Source organism: Lissotriton helveticus, chromosome 5_1, assembly GCF_964261635.1.
Source record: "Lissotriton helveticus chromosome 5_1, aLisHel1.1, whole genome shotgun sequence".
In the NCBI taxonomy this organism is placed as follows: domain Eukaryota; kingdom Metazoa; phylum Chordata; class Amphibia; order Caudata; family Salamandridae; genus Lissotriton; species Lissotriton helveticus.
In genome coordinates, this window is record NC_136065.1 from 1,994,723,223 (window position 1) to 1,994,736,744 (window position 13,522).

General features: G+C 44.5%; 1 pseudogene; it reads left to right on the top strand.

Moving 5' to 3' along the window:
* The first annotated feature begins 1,359 nt into the window (after nt 1-1,359).
* On the top strand, nt 1,360-2,013 carry LOC144752839 (thioredoxin-related transmembrane protein 2 pseudogene; annotated as a pseudogene).
* Nucleotides 2,014-13,522: the final 11,509 nt, after the last annotated feature.

Sequence of the window (13,522 nt, forward strand, 5' to 3'; positions counted from 1 at the left end):
TTCGTTTTCAATGAAAGAAACTTCTTTTGGTCTCCCCTCCGTCCTCTGCCCTAGCTGTCCCTGCTTAGCTTCGTTTCTGCACTGCCACTAGTTGCGCAGAATAAACTGAGCCGAGCCTGCCCCGCGCTTGTGGAATGTAATCAACCAATTGAAACTCCCCCAAAACACTGCGCTCACGCAACTCGCTTATTCTGGCTTTTTAAATGTGTAAAACACAGGAATTTTAAAGCAAAGTAAGCTCGATTATACTCCGTGAAAACTAATACCTTGCACGTTGTTGTGGGCACTTTAAATACCGGCTTTTGCCCGCACGTTTGCTAAGCCGCTATCCAGCCGGCCACCCGCCCCGCAAAATACCTCGTGTCCTGATGCTCCCCGTCGACCGGTAACTACTGCACGGCAGTGCGCGCGTTGGACCTCCTCGCTCGCTTTGTCCCGGCAGAATTCTCCCTGCTCCGCCTCAGTGGTGTCCCGACCGAAAAAACCGCTAGCCTGGATCCACGACAACAAAACACCGCAGTCCCCCGTCGGTCGGGTTCTTCAAATCGCCACGCCCTGCAAATTCTCCCGCTCAGCTTGTACAACGCGTCGGTATGAGCTCAAGGAAACCCCCGCAGTCTTCCGCAGCGACGAAGCAACCTGGAATATAAAAGAAAGAAAATTACACAGCCCCGCGGTGGGGCGAGGAGCGAGCCTGGGAGCGCGGGCACAAAGAGGCCGCTTCCCGCGCTCCCCAGGCTCTTAACCCTTTCGCCGTCGCGGCCCCGCCCCCTCGCCCCGGAAGTGCACAACTACTTCCGGGGCGAGGGCGGGGGCAAGCCACCACGAAAGAACCGGGATATGGGAAGGGCCGGGCCCCGCCATGCATGCGTGGGGGCCGCTTGGCCCCCCCTTTTCTATCTGCTTCAATAGAAGCTCATGGGGGAAGTACATTCTCCGATTATGGTTTTTTTTAAACTTCCACTTTCCTCTTCAAAGGTTGGTATGGATAGTGCATGTAAATTCACCTCCCTTTAGCCCACCATGGCTCGGCAAGAATCCGGGTGGGGGTGGTGGGCAGTTTTGGGAAGCATGACTCACTGGGAAATCAGGTTTCGTGTATCCGCAAAAATCAGAGCAAAACCAGCCGATGTTTGTTTGTGCAGACTCGCGTTGTAGCGTGACTCAGCAAAAAACTAAATCCGACTTGTGACTGTGTAAAGCCAGCCAATGTTTGTGCCTAGTCAGAAAATACAAAACCCATACTGTGACTCGACGAAAAACAAAATTGTGACATCTGAGTAAGCAGAACCAGCCGACGTGTCAGCGCAAACACAAGAAGAGGCGCCATGCTTCAGCAGATACAGTAATGCGGAATGATGGCTGGCGCAACCCTAATACCTCTTCCCTGCTCTGCTCTCGCTCGCCTTTCCACTGGTGCGGAAGGCGCCACTGCTGTGCCTGGGACTGCCGACCCAGCGCGGACTGCTCTATCTCACCCTGTGCCTAGTGTTCTTGATGACCTGTACACCCCCTCTCTACATGGGACCAGAATATATCAAATATTTCAACAACAAGATCATCGATGAGGAGATTGATAAAGATCGACGGGTGACCAGGCTCGTGGAGTTCTTTGCCAACTGGTCCTCGGAATGTCAGTCCTTCGCGCCTGTGTATGCGGGCCTCTCCCTAAAGTACAACTGTGCTGGCCTGAAATTCGGGAAAGTGGACTTTGGACGCTACTCGGATGTCAGCACCAGCTATAATGTCAGCATGTCTCCTCTCACAAAGCAGCTTCCCTCGCAGATTTTATTCCAGGGTGGGAAGGAAGTGCTGCAGCGGCCACAAGTCGACAAGAATGGAAGGGCCGTATCTTGGAGCTTCTCTGAGGAGAACGTGATCCGGGAGTTTAACCTGAACGAGTTGTACCAGAAATACAAGAAACTGCCCAAGCAACAGGAGATTATGGAAGAGGAGGAGCACGAATACCAACCTGGCGAGAACCCCTCCGATGAAAGCAATAAAGAGAAGTGATGCTTCCAAGGGGACCTTCCCCTTCCTCTCCATAGCTCGTCACCTCTTTCAGTATCATGGTGGGCCTTCCCTCCCCCCCTCCATGGCGGGTGAGGCGAGGTGGTCTGCTGATTATTGCACTGCCTGGTGGTGGGATAGATAACTTGTTTTGGTCTATTTATGTTCTGTTTCTTCACCTGTTGGCTTGAACGGATGTCTGTCAGGTCTCTGCCCCATCCCTACAAGACTAACGTGCACATAGCAAGAGCACATGGTTTCCCTCATGAGTCTTTACACATGTCTCTGAGCCCTCTGTTTACGCCCCCTCTGAGTGACGCGGCATTCTCCTTTTCCGTGTCCTCCTTACTGAATGGTTCATTTCTCCACCTGAAATAGGATTGGGTCTACATTGTAAATGTTTTTTCTCCCAGAGCCTGGCGTTTGTGTAGTAGGGAAATGAGCATGTATTGGGTAGGGCTGCGGGGTTAGGGTACAGTATATTTGAGTGAGTGGCAGTCCGGTCAGAAGTTCGTTTTTTTGTGTTTTAGATTCTATTTTAGCCCTCTCAATCTGTGGGCCCACGGTTTCTGTATATGTATAGTTCTTGTTGTTAAAATTCTTTTGCTGCACTGGGTGGGTGGCCTGTCCAATGAGCTGCCCCGTGCTACTCTGGAAAAGATGCTAATTTTTTATTTGTCCCATTGTGAATGAAGAAGGCAGTGAGGTTTGGAGCAAATGGGAAGACCGGAAACAAATTACAAATGTGAAATCTTACGGAGCAACTTCCAAATGCAAGAACAAATTTACCAGGTTGATGGAAATTCCCCACTTTTCGGTGTCCTTTTTCCAGTTATCTGCCCTCTACTGGCTGCCTCTCCTAAAGCGTTGTCTTACGCTGCCACCTTTGTATGTTTTATTTATTGGACCTTGCTGTAGCCTTCCTTGCGTCTCCTCTACCTAGGAGCATGACCTAGGGTACTTTGCAGTATGGGGTTTCCCCTCCTCTAGTCCTCATTCCTTGCTGCCAGGAGGAATGTTCAACAGAATTGCGAGTCTTGCACCTTTGGATAGGTTGGTTTTTTTTTGCAGAGTTTTATATAGCGCGAACTAGAACCGAACCGAATCAGTTAACAGAGCGCTTTACATAGCACCAGTTACGTTACATGAGGACACACTTTCATTTTTTTTAGGCACGGGGAGATTAAGTGATTTGCGCAGAATCACTGGGGTTTTTTGGCGTCGTTACCGAGACTCGAACCCAGATCCCCAGGTCCAAGGTCGAGCGCCTTAGCCGTTAGGCCAACCCCTCTCGATGGCCTGCTTGGACTGTAGAGGGCTGTCTGCCAGGCTGACAACCATTGGTGAGGAGTTTAATGAAGTGCTTGAGACTATTACTTGTTCACCTCTTATGGCCTTGCACTCTCGTCTCTATCCTTCAGAGCTGCCATGGACATTATTGTGGTGTTACTTCTGATGGGCCGCAGTATCCCCCTGGCTCTGATGGGATCGGTGCTGCTGAACCACAGTTTTTGATCACAGCACTGTTGAAGAATGGAAGGGAGAACTGAATGGGTGTGATACCGAGATGGTTTCATGTAGAAGCAATAATATGTCTGTCTCCTGTCACACTGCTCCCTTCAGAGGAGTTAATTGAATCATGGGTATTACACAGTACACACCTACGTCATGTCACCACCTGACCTGTGATGCTGTGTCACCTGACCACCATGATGATGATGTTGCTTGTTGTGTAGAAGACGCAGCACGCATATGTCACCACCTCCGCGTCTGAGCGCCGCTATTTTCTTTAGGGTGGGGTGGGGTCTGCTGTTAATCCTCATGCGCATTGGGAAAGTGCGCGTAACTAAGGCGAGGTAGGCAGCATTCATAGCAACGCCAGAGAGGACAGCCTGGAAAGAGAGTGGCACATCCTGTAATTTAATTTCCCCTGTCTGGACTGCCGCCTGCAGGTGAGTGCTTTGCATCAGTGCGCTGGCCAGATCTGATTGATTTATGTGTGGTGGTGGTGCCTGCATTTACGTTACAGGTTGTCTCTCCATTACTAAAGACAGCGTGAAGATGTTTGAATAGGCTAGCGCAAACTCATGTCATCTATACCAACTCATCCAGGCCTGAACTCATCCTCGCGTGACATATCTAGTCTTCAGGTTCTGTCAAGGTGAATGCATTTCTTACCTTTGACTGGGCTCAGCACTGCACTGTCTGGACTGGGGGGCCAGGGGACAGCATCACGTCATGTGGAAGGAGGCCTAGATATTGATGCCCTGACTGTCTGGTGTGGTGGGCGACAGGCCTGGTGGGCGAGCTTCCTTCCTGCTGGAGGCTGAGGAGGACTATCCCCAGTTCCAGTTGGCAGCTCTGGTCTTTACGCCACATTTAAGTTTAGCATTTCAAAGTACCCTTTGTTGGGAGTTGCATTCCCCATCTTTTGTTGTTGCAGGAGCGTCATAGATCCACAGGTGTTCTTTTGTTTGGGAGAAAACAGCAGCACCCATGCCTGCTGACTTTCACACCTGTCCGTGCAGAGATTTTTAGGAGCCTCAACCATTATCATGCAAGTGAGGCGATTTAGCAGACTTTATGGGCACGAAGATACCCTGGAAACATATTAAAAACAAAAATGGACCTTCTTTGCTTGAGAATAGCCCTTAGGAGGGCCAAGGGTTACCTTCGGAGGGCCTGCCCCACTTGGCGATCCCTCTAGATCCCGGCTTATCATACAAAATTACATTTTGTATGTTAAATTGTCCACTGTTCGTAGTCAATGAGGAGATGTGACCTAGTTGGCATTTTTAGGGTGATCTGACAGATATTGGATGCACAATAAAGATTACGGCTGATTTCTGCTCCACTAAGTCTGGTCTCTATAATTTCCAGGTTGGCCTCAGTGGGGTACCAGTAGGGGCTGAGTAATAGTGGCACATATCTTGGGGTTATAGCTCTGCAGAAATAAGCGAAAGACCCCCCTCTTTAGGTAACTCCCCCTCCGCTGGCATGTTCGGGTTTAAAAAGAGATACTTTATGAGGTTAATGTATCCACTGCGGAGATCTCAGTTAAAGAAAGCGCAGTTCACCGAGTTCCATTGTTAGAGGTCTGTGTGGTACCTGCAGCTCACTTGTTTCAGGCCGAGTCAGTGGGATATCTTGCTTGGTGACCATACCTACTGTCGAGCCCCATGTGTAACCTGTCAAGCTTTCTAATCTAAGCAGGGGGGCTCCAGAGTTAAAGGTAAATGTCCTTGCTGCAGATAAAGTTCTGGGAGTTACTGCAAACATCTGAATGTAACTAGAAAGTAACAGATTCCAATCCTACAGAGAGAGATCAGCAGGTTAATGCACTCACTGCAAATATAGATAAGAGGTTCCAATCCTACTGAGAAAGTTCAGTGGGTTATAGCACATATAGTTATTGATATTTTTGTGTAACTCTGAGGTCAGATTTTTCATCTCTAGTGTGATAACTCGATGGCTGATTGCACCTACTCCAGAGATATGTCTGAGCCTGCAGGTAAGTGGTTCCAATGCAGTGTGATAACCCCCGCCAAGCACTGCGACAGACGGTGTCCTGGGACTGTTCACAGTTTGCCCACGTACCTTACATAAAGTTGTACGGTGGTTGATCAGTGTGGTGCAATGAACTCTATGGATGGATTGGGCCCTTCTGTGTGTATATTTATTGCTGCACTACAGGGCAGCTGATCGATGAGCTCACGTACATACAGTACACAAAATGACAGCTTCCTATGGGCAACATTACTCTGAAAGCAGCCGTACAGACGGCAGTCTACCTGCACGACAGGAGCCCGGTAGGAGGTAACAGGCCACTCTCCCACACGTGGCACTCCAGGCAATGGTCTAGATTGGTCTTAATGTACTTCTGGTCCTGCCTATTAAGTGGGGGACCTGTATAGAATAATTTAGTTATTTATATTACCTAAAACAATTACAAACGTACAATAAAATGATAGACATACCCAGGTCATAGTCAAACAGAATTTCGAAATAACTTAGGACTAGATGTAATTCTTGGTGGTAAGGATATTCCCTTGCAATAGCAACAGAGTATCCTTACCACCAAGAAATCGGTTTGCCGGGCAAATTTATATGCGAATGGACCTATAGGACTAATAATGGCAGAGACTACTCTGTCTCCTACATGATGAATCCCCTCCAATGGCCTTGCAGAGTAAGGGTCGAGGGAGACTGAGCTGTCATTCCACCCACCTAATTTAGATGAGCTGAATTACAGGTCAGTTTTCACTGCCTGCCACCTGCAGGAAACCCTGGCGGTAAGGGGCAGTGAAACTAAATTGTATTTTCCAGTTTGGGGATTTTCTTTTTGAAAATAAAAAAAAGAAAATTGTTTGGTACAGAGGTGTGTCTTGCTGACGGAGCGCTGCGCCAAACAGGCAAATGCATTGACAGTAACTGCTATAATGGCGGTTCTCACCAATGCTTTATACATTACCTTCGCTTGGTAGTCATTTATAAGTTTGGCGGGCAAAGGAGTCTCGGCCTGGCAGGCGTAAAGTCCTAAATCAGGCCAACGGAAATTACTCCATCCTCAAACTTTCAAATCAGGACGTTAGCCACTGAGTTGGGAGTGATTCACTGGCTATTCCAACAGAAAGTGGCCAAAGTAACACAAGTAACATTTCATAATAAATAAATAAATAACTACCCAGATTAAATTATTTGCCAGATAAGATACTATAAAGAGGTCTTAACAGGGCCACTTTTTGCAGCATGTTTCATCTGCATCAACTCGTTTTTTACATTGTTCCATCACGCTAAGGTAATCAAATTTCAGGAATAGCTTAATCACTCCTGTACAGTTTCTTATTCCACTTTCTAACCAGAAAATTGACCCTGAAGGTTTCAAGTCTATTTAAAGAAACTGGCAAAGCATAACACATGTATCAATGTTTCCTCTATATACCCACTGGAGCTATAACATGTATAACTCTCTTAATGGGAGGGATATAAAATGCCAGCGAATGAGCTTTTACCTAAATCTTTAAGGTAGGGCTTATCTCAAATAATGCTGGGGGCATGTGTGATTTGATGATCTATAGCATTATTTAGTTTAGACTAGACCTCAAAGTTCTTATTAGAGCTAACTTCAGAGAAATAATATTTATGATCAGGGTTTTAAAAATCACGCATGCCTATCCTGCATCCCATAGATAAGTTAGTACTGTCTGCAGATGGTCACACCGTGATTTTTATATTGCACCCAAACCATCCATAGTGGAGTTTGGGTCTGCAGACTTCCTCCTGTCATAGGCTTGGAAGACTGAGCTTCCAAGGAAAGATCTCAGAAGATTGAACTTCAGTATAATGTGAGCTCAGCTGACTGAATTAGGCCTCGCAAAGAGTACCCTAAAACGTCTACACTGGGCTCTGTTTGACAATCTGCACAATTGTCCCAGAATGCCACTGCCCCATAGGTAAAAGTGTGTAAGAATTATGAGCAAAAAATATCACGAAGTAGTAGCTCATTTAACCCATATGTTAAATTAGCCAATATATTCTTACTCTCTGCTCTGCCCTGCCCACAGCTAGTAACACCTCCTAGCTTTCCTCTAATCCATGTATATGATTACAGACTTTCGAATGCGTTTAGAAGGATCGATTTTGCTTCCATTTGTGAAAATAAGGGTTCTACCCCTGGGATTTGTCTACAAATATTTCAATCTGGTTAACTCTGCTCATGCTAATAGGAACACGTCTTTCCAGCTTCTGTATCATGCAAATCCATTCATGTCCAAGAATACATTTATGGCTCCATCTGTCTTTTATGATAATGATTGATGCAGTGCTGCGGGGCAGAATGGTAGTTCTGTTCCTGGCCGCCTACACTTCCCCGAGACTTGTAATTTGTACCTTTTGAATCATTCCAGAAATGTTGGCTTGCCATGTGGGCAATGTTGTACAGAATGGCTAACTTATTTTTCCTGTATTTCCCTGAGCCTGGTAAGAGGGTAGGCCCTTACCTTACCCTCTTACCAGGCTCAGGGAAATCGCAGGACAAGTGGCAAAATCTGCTCCTCTGAAAAAAAGTCACTTATTCACAATTCACAGAGCATATTGGACACCAAAAAAACTGTCAAAATTCAAAAACAATACAGTAAAGAAATGTCTCAACTGTGGAATACAAAGAGCAGACGACCTCCACATGTTTCAAGATTGTGTGATGTTAGAAGAATACTGGAGCCAGATCGGTAAGACACTTTCAGAAGTACTAGAACAACCAGTGGAGGTAAGCAGTGATTTGATTATTTTTGGGGTTAGAAATAACTTGCATGCCACTAATGCGTCGAAGGATAAAGAAAAAATCCTCTTTTTGTTAATTCTTCTAGCTAGAAGGAAAATTTGTATTAATAGGATAAAACAATCTCCTCCAAGATACTCGGATTGGCTTAACTCAGTACTTAGGGTATATAATCTGGATAAAAAGGGAAGGCAAAGTAAGAAAAATAGGTTCTGGAATATTTGGGAAAAATACAATTTGGTAACATCTAGGGTGTCCAATGATTAAGGCAAAAGTAACAACGATTTCAAGCGGAGTCTTGAATAGAGTAGTCATAATGACTAGCTTCCCCCACTTCCAAAAATCGTGTATCTAGATATGGAAAAAAGGGGGCCTCAGAGGACAAGGCAAACAGTTCCCCCAGAGAGTTATAAGGCGGTCGTTTTGGAACGGATCCAAACGAGATAAAGGGGCCCCCGACTTCTCCATACTCTAAGAAATCTGTTTGCTTGATGAGGACTAAAAAAAAAAATAACAAATAGAGGGTAGGCCCTTCCCGGTGGGCTGAAATACCCCACTGCGGTGGTATATAATCAGAACACAGGAATAAGTCATCTAACCAGCCCAAGGGGACTTTCAAATTGTTGTGTTGAAATGTTGCCGGTCTGGCTTCTGAATTGTTAATTGTAGATTGGTGTAAGATTATTAAAAACTATGACATCATACTTTTGCAAGAGACCTGGGTTAAGGGTGATGTCTTTTATGATGGGTACAAATGTTATAACTCCATGCCTGTCCAATGCCTACTGGCCGGGCCAAGGTGGGATTGGCTACATGGCTTAAGTTCAACATTGGTCGTAATATTGTGCAGTTATATCCGGGGGTAGGCGGGGGAAATGCAGGTTTTTGATTTGAAGTGGGGCCTCAACTTAGGTCTGGTTCTCGTCAGTGCTTAATTTGTAAAATATTAAGTTCCAGGGCTCTGACCAGGAAGCCCCTGCAGCTTGCACCACCCATCGCCCTTGTCATAGCTTCCAAAACAACTACTAACCATCTCTCTAGCGCGAAAATGCGAAAGTTCAGATTATTTCAGGTCCCCAAAGCTAAAGGAATGGTTGGGAAGGCAGGTATTATCAATTTTAATGTATATTGTATTCCTAAACTACCGTTCTGCTCATCTCTTAATTAGATGAGCAGCGCCACCATGTGTTCTAAGTATGGTGCAGACAATTAGGTGCTGGTACCGAGCACCGGAAACCAATTAAGTGCTGGTGCTTAGCACCAGAAAGCCCCGGCTCAAATTAAGCACTGGTTCTAGTACATTTTTATAATAACAATTTTTCATTTAGCTATCTTTTCCCAGCTGTTGTATTTTGTGGATATATTGACAAATAGGAGTTCAAGTTCATGTTTGGGTTTGCCATTCAATATGATTTTGGATGGCCATTGCAATGCAAAATTGGGGACTGCTCCGAATCTGTCTGCAACAACTATTTCACCATACTTATTTGATGCCAGATCGGAGATAGATTTGGATTCTAGGGGGATCTTTTACTCAATTTTTTGGCAGCACATGATTTGGAAAGTATAGGGGCTGGCCTCACTTTTACTTTGTTCTCTCTGATTCACTACTTGTGTCTATTTTTGATGCTCTCTGAAAGAATATCTATGGGTACTTATGACTGGGTGGGTAACCTGATGTTCTTTAAGGTCATCATCTACTATTTACTGTGCTTTGAAAGTTGATACAATTTGAATATGTAATGAAAAATGTGCTGTACAATTCACCATTTTGGTCTGTCGTTTTGCAAAATTTTCACGCTTCCCTTCGTCTTCCAAAAGAAAACACAGCACTCACGGGGAGAGTCTCCGATTTTATTAAGACTCTCAAACACACCAGACCCGTTTCGGCATTCGCCTTCCTCGGTGGTACGAGGGCGCGCCAGAAACGGCCATATTTTATTTACACCGTGACCACATTTCCTGTTTGTCGTGAACATAAACATAAACAAAGGACCAATGTATGTTTACTAAACTTGGCGCCATCTTGGAACAATCATCAATAACAGAAGTATATACATCAATTTACACATATATACAGAGCCTAATGCTCTAACCTGCTTGCAAAAAACCTATAGTTCATTATTCTCTATGCAATTCAGGTATAACATATCATTCTCGACAATCACGCCCTAAATGGGCATATTGCGCCCGCGCAATCTGTTAATTCCGGTCCCCTCTAAGTCATCACGCCCTGGATGGGCAGGTTGTACATACATATCATCCTCAATTCAAAAAGTGCAACTCTAACCCAAACAAACAAAATAAAATAAAATAAACTAAAGTAAATGAATCACTGCCCGCTGTATAATCCATCACATAATACATCAGAATCTTAAGAGTAAGGTGCAGCTCTCTTCTATTTACAATGTGCCAGACCTATAACCTTATGTTTTGTGCCAATTACAGAAATCCCTACAATTATAAACAAAATATTATCTTGACCGTCTATGTGATATATACATTGATATTGTACACGCTAACAGCCAACTCCGCTGCTCAACTACCCATCAGATGGATTAGAAAGTTCTTAACCTGTAGCACCACGTATACCGCATACTGTTTAACTTGTCCTTGTGGACTAAGGTATATCGGTAGCACGATTTATCAAACTAAGATCAAACTAAGATCCGCATTTTAGAACATCTACGTGCCATCAATAAATGTGATATAACCATAGAAGTAGAAGTGACCTGGTAACTTTCTCTGCCATAGACCATGTCCCAGGGAGTTTGAGAGGAGGGGATAGGACAATGAGACTAAGAAGACTAGAGTCCAGGTACATAATTGATCTTTGTACAAAATCCCCTGGGGGACTGAATAGCAATGAGGAAATGGCAGTACATCTTGGATAAAGGGCTCTTTATTCCAACGGATGGGTCGTTGAGCAGCGGAGTTGGCTGGTGTACAATATAAATGTATATATCACATAGATGGTCAAGATAATATTTTGATTGTAATCGTAGGGGTTTCTGTAATTGGCACAAAACGTAAGGTTATAGGTCTGGCACATTGTAAATAGAAGAGAGCTGCATCTTACTCTTAAGATTCTGATGTATTATGTGATGGATTATACAGCGGGCAGTGATTCATTTACTTTAGTTTATTTTATTTTATTTTGTTTGTTTGGGTTAGAGTTGCACTTTTTGAATTGAGGATGATATGTATGTACAACCTGCCCATCCAGGGCGTGATGACTTAGAGGGGCACGGAACTAACAAATTGCGCAGGCGCAATATGCCCATTTAGGGCGTGATTGTCGAGAATGATAGGTTATACCTGAATTGCATAGAGAATAATGAACTATAGGTGTTTTGCAAGCAGGTTAGAGCATTAGGCTCTGTATATATATGTAAATTGATGTATATACTTCTGTTATTGATGATTGTTCCAAGATGGCGCCAAGTTTAGTAAACATACATTGGTCCTTTGTTTATGTTTCTGTTCACAACAAACAGGAAATGTAGTCACGGTGTAAATAAAATATGGCAGTTTCTGGCACGCCCTCGTACCACCGAGGAAGGCGAATGCCGAAACGCGTCTGGTGCGTTTGAGAGTCTTAATAAAATCGGAGACTCTCCCCCGTGAGTGCTGTGTTTTCTTTTGGAAGACGAAGGAGACGAGAAGCGTGATATATATATATATATATATATATATATATATATATATATATATATATATATATATATACTTTTGTTGTGGAATGCAGTGTAGGTTTTGCACCCCAAGCGATGCATACACTATGTAGCTCTTATATGCCTCTGAATATGTTCATTCTGGTGGGCTCTCGGTTGCCTCCTGCTTTCTGTGTTATTGACTGTCCACATTGGGGCGTGGTATGAGGTGTACTGGTTCCCCCTTGGTCTCCGTGAGAAGAGGACGTATATTCACAGGGTGCTTGTGCAGAATACTCTGAGAGTGATTTAGAACATTCGTCGGTGACCTTTGGGAGAGTTTGGTAATTTCTATTGTTTAGATGGGAGATTTCATGATTTCATGAATAACTTTGTTGGAATAATATAGTTTAGGTTAGTAGATGCTCCCTTTAGAGACTTCCCCCATCCATACTTGAATACTAGATATTTTTTGTTACTCCCTGGTGCTTGGAGAATATGGGTGTGTTCTGGTGCAGATTGAACGTAGTTATGCATTTGCAGCTTTTCCGTACACACGCTCCCGGGTCAATGGGAAGAGTAGATTACTCCCTACTGTAGTTGGCCACGCAGAGGCTTGTTTACATGCGGCTGGAACATGAGTCTCGGGAATCCAAGTGGAGACCACGTCAAGACACTGTGTAGGTAAGAGCAATGCTGTGTGGGAGGCTTGGTCACACCCCGCCGCTTTGAGGCTATGAGTTTCCTCTTTTGGGCGTACGAGTGATAACCTATGGGGGTTGTTGGTTTTGTCTTCCCTACAGAGAGTTGTGTGCCTGTTCCTGTACTAAGACTGAGTTGGAACTTCGGTTCCAGTTTACAGATATTGTGTTGCAAGAGATTTATCCACTGGAGAGATGTAAGTGACATCTACAGGGATTGACTTAGTAGTTATAGGGGTTGTCGTTTCTTCTTTGGTGATGAGGTTGCTCGCCAAGAGATATGATCTTATCTCAGCAGGTTTAGAGGCACGGTGGTGGCAGGGTCTGATGAATTGAAGCTGGCTGTGCTCTTGTAGGTGTGTGCAGTAGTGTGTGTACTGTAGAACTGGGCAAGCCTTATATGTGAATTCACCTGCGGTAGAGCACTGTCACGAAGCATGGTGTTTTAATAGGTGATGGTTGTTGTTGGAAAGTGATATCACTGTATTTAGGCACACGTGGTGGTTTTTAATGGATGTTTTATCTCCATTACTTGGTTTTTTATTGGACTATATCTCTCTGTGGTGGTCACTATACGCCTGATTCTTTTCCCCCTGCATGTGTATGTGACGATGCATGGGCGTGACACAGCATCTTGTTCAATATGTGAACAAGACGAGGAGGATTCTATCAAAATGAACTTTGATTTTTGAAGAATTTTGCTACACGCTATAGAAGCGATCGAATAGAGAGGGTATATCTCTCTGTTTAGGTAGTGTGTAAAAAGAATGACCTCCCCCTGGATTGTTGTGATATTTGCGTCTGTATGCAACAGGTCAAAACGGATGGGTATTACAAAAAAGTCTAAACAAAGTATGGTCCTGATTTTGTGTTGATGTACA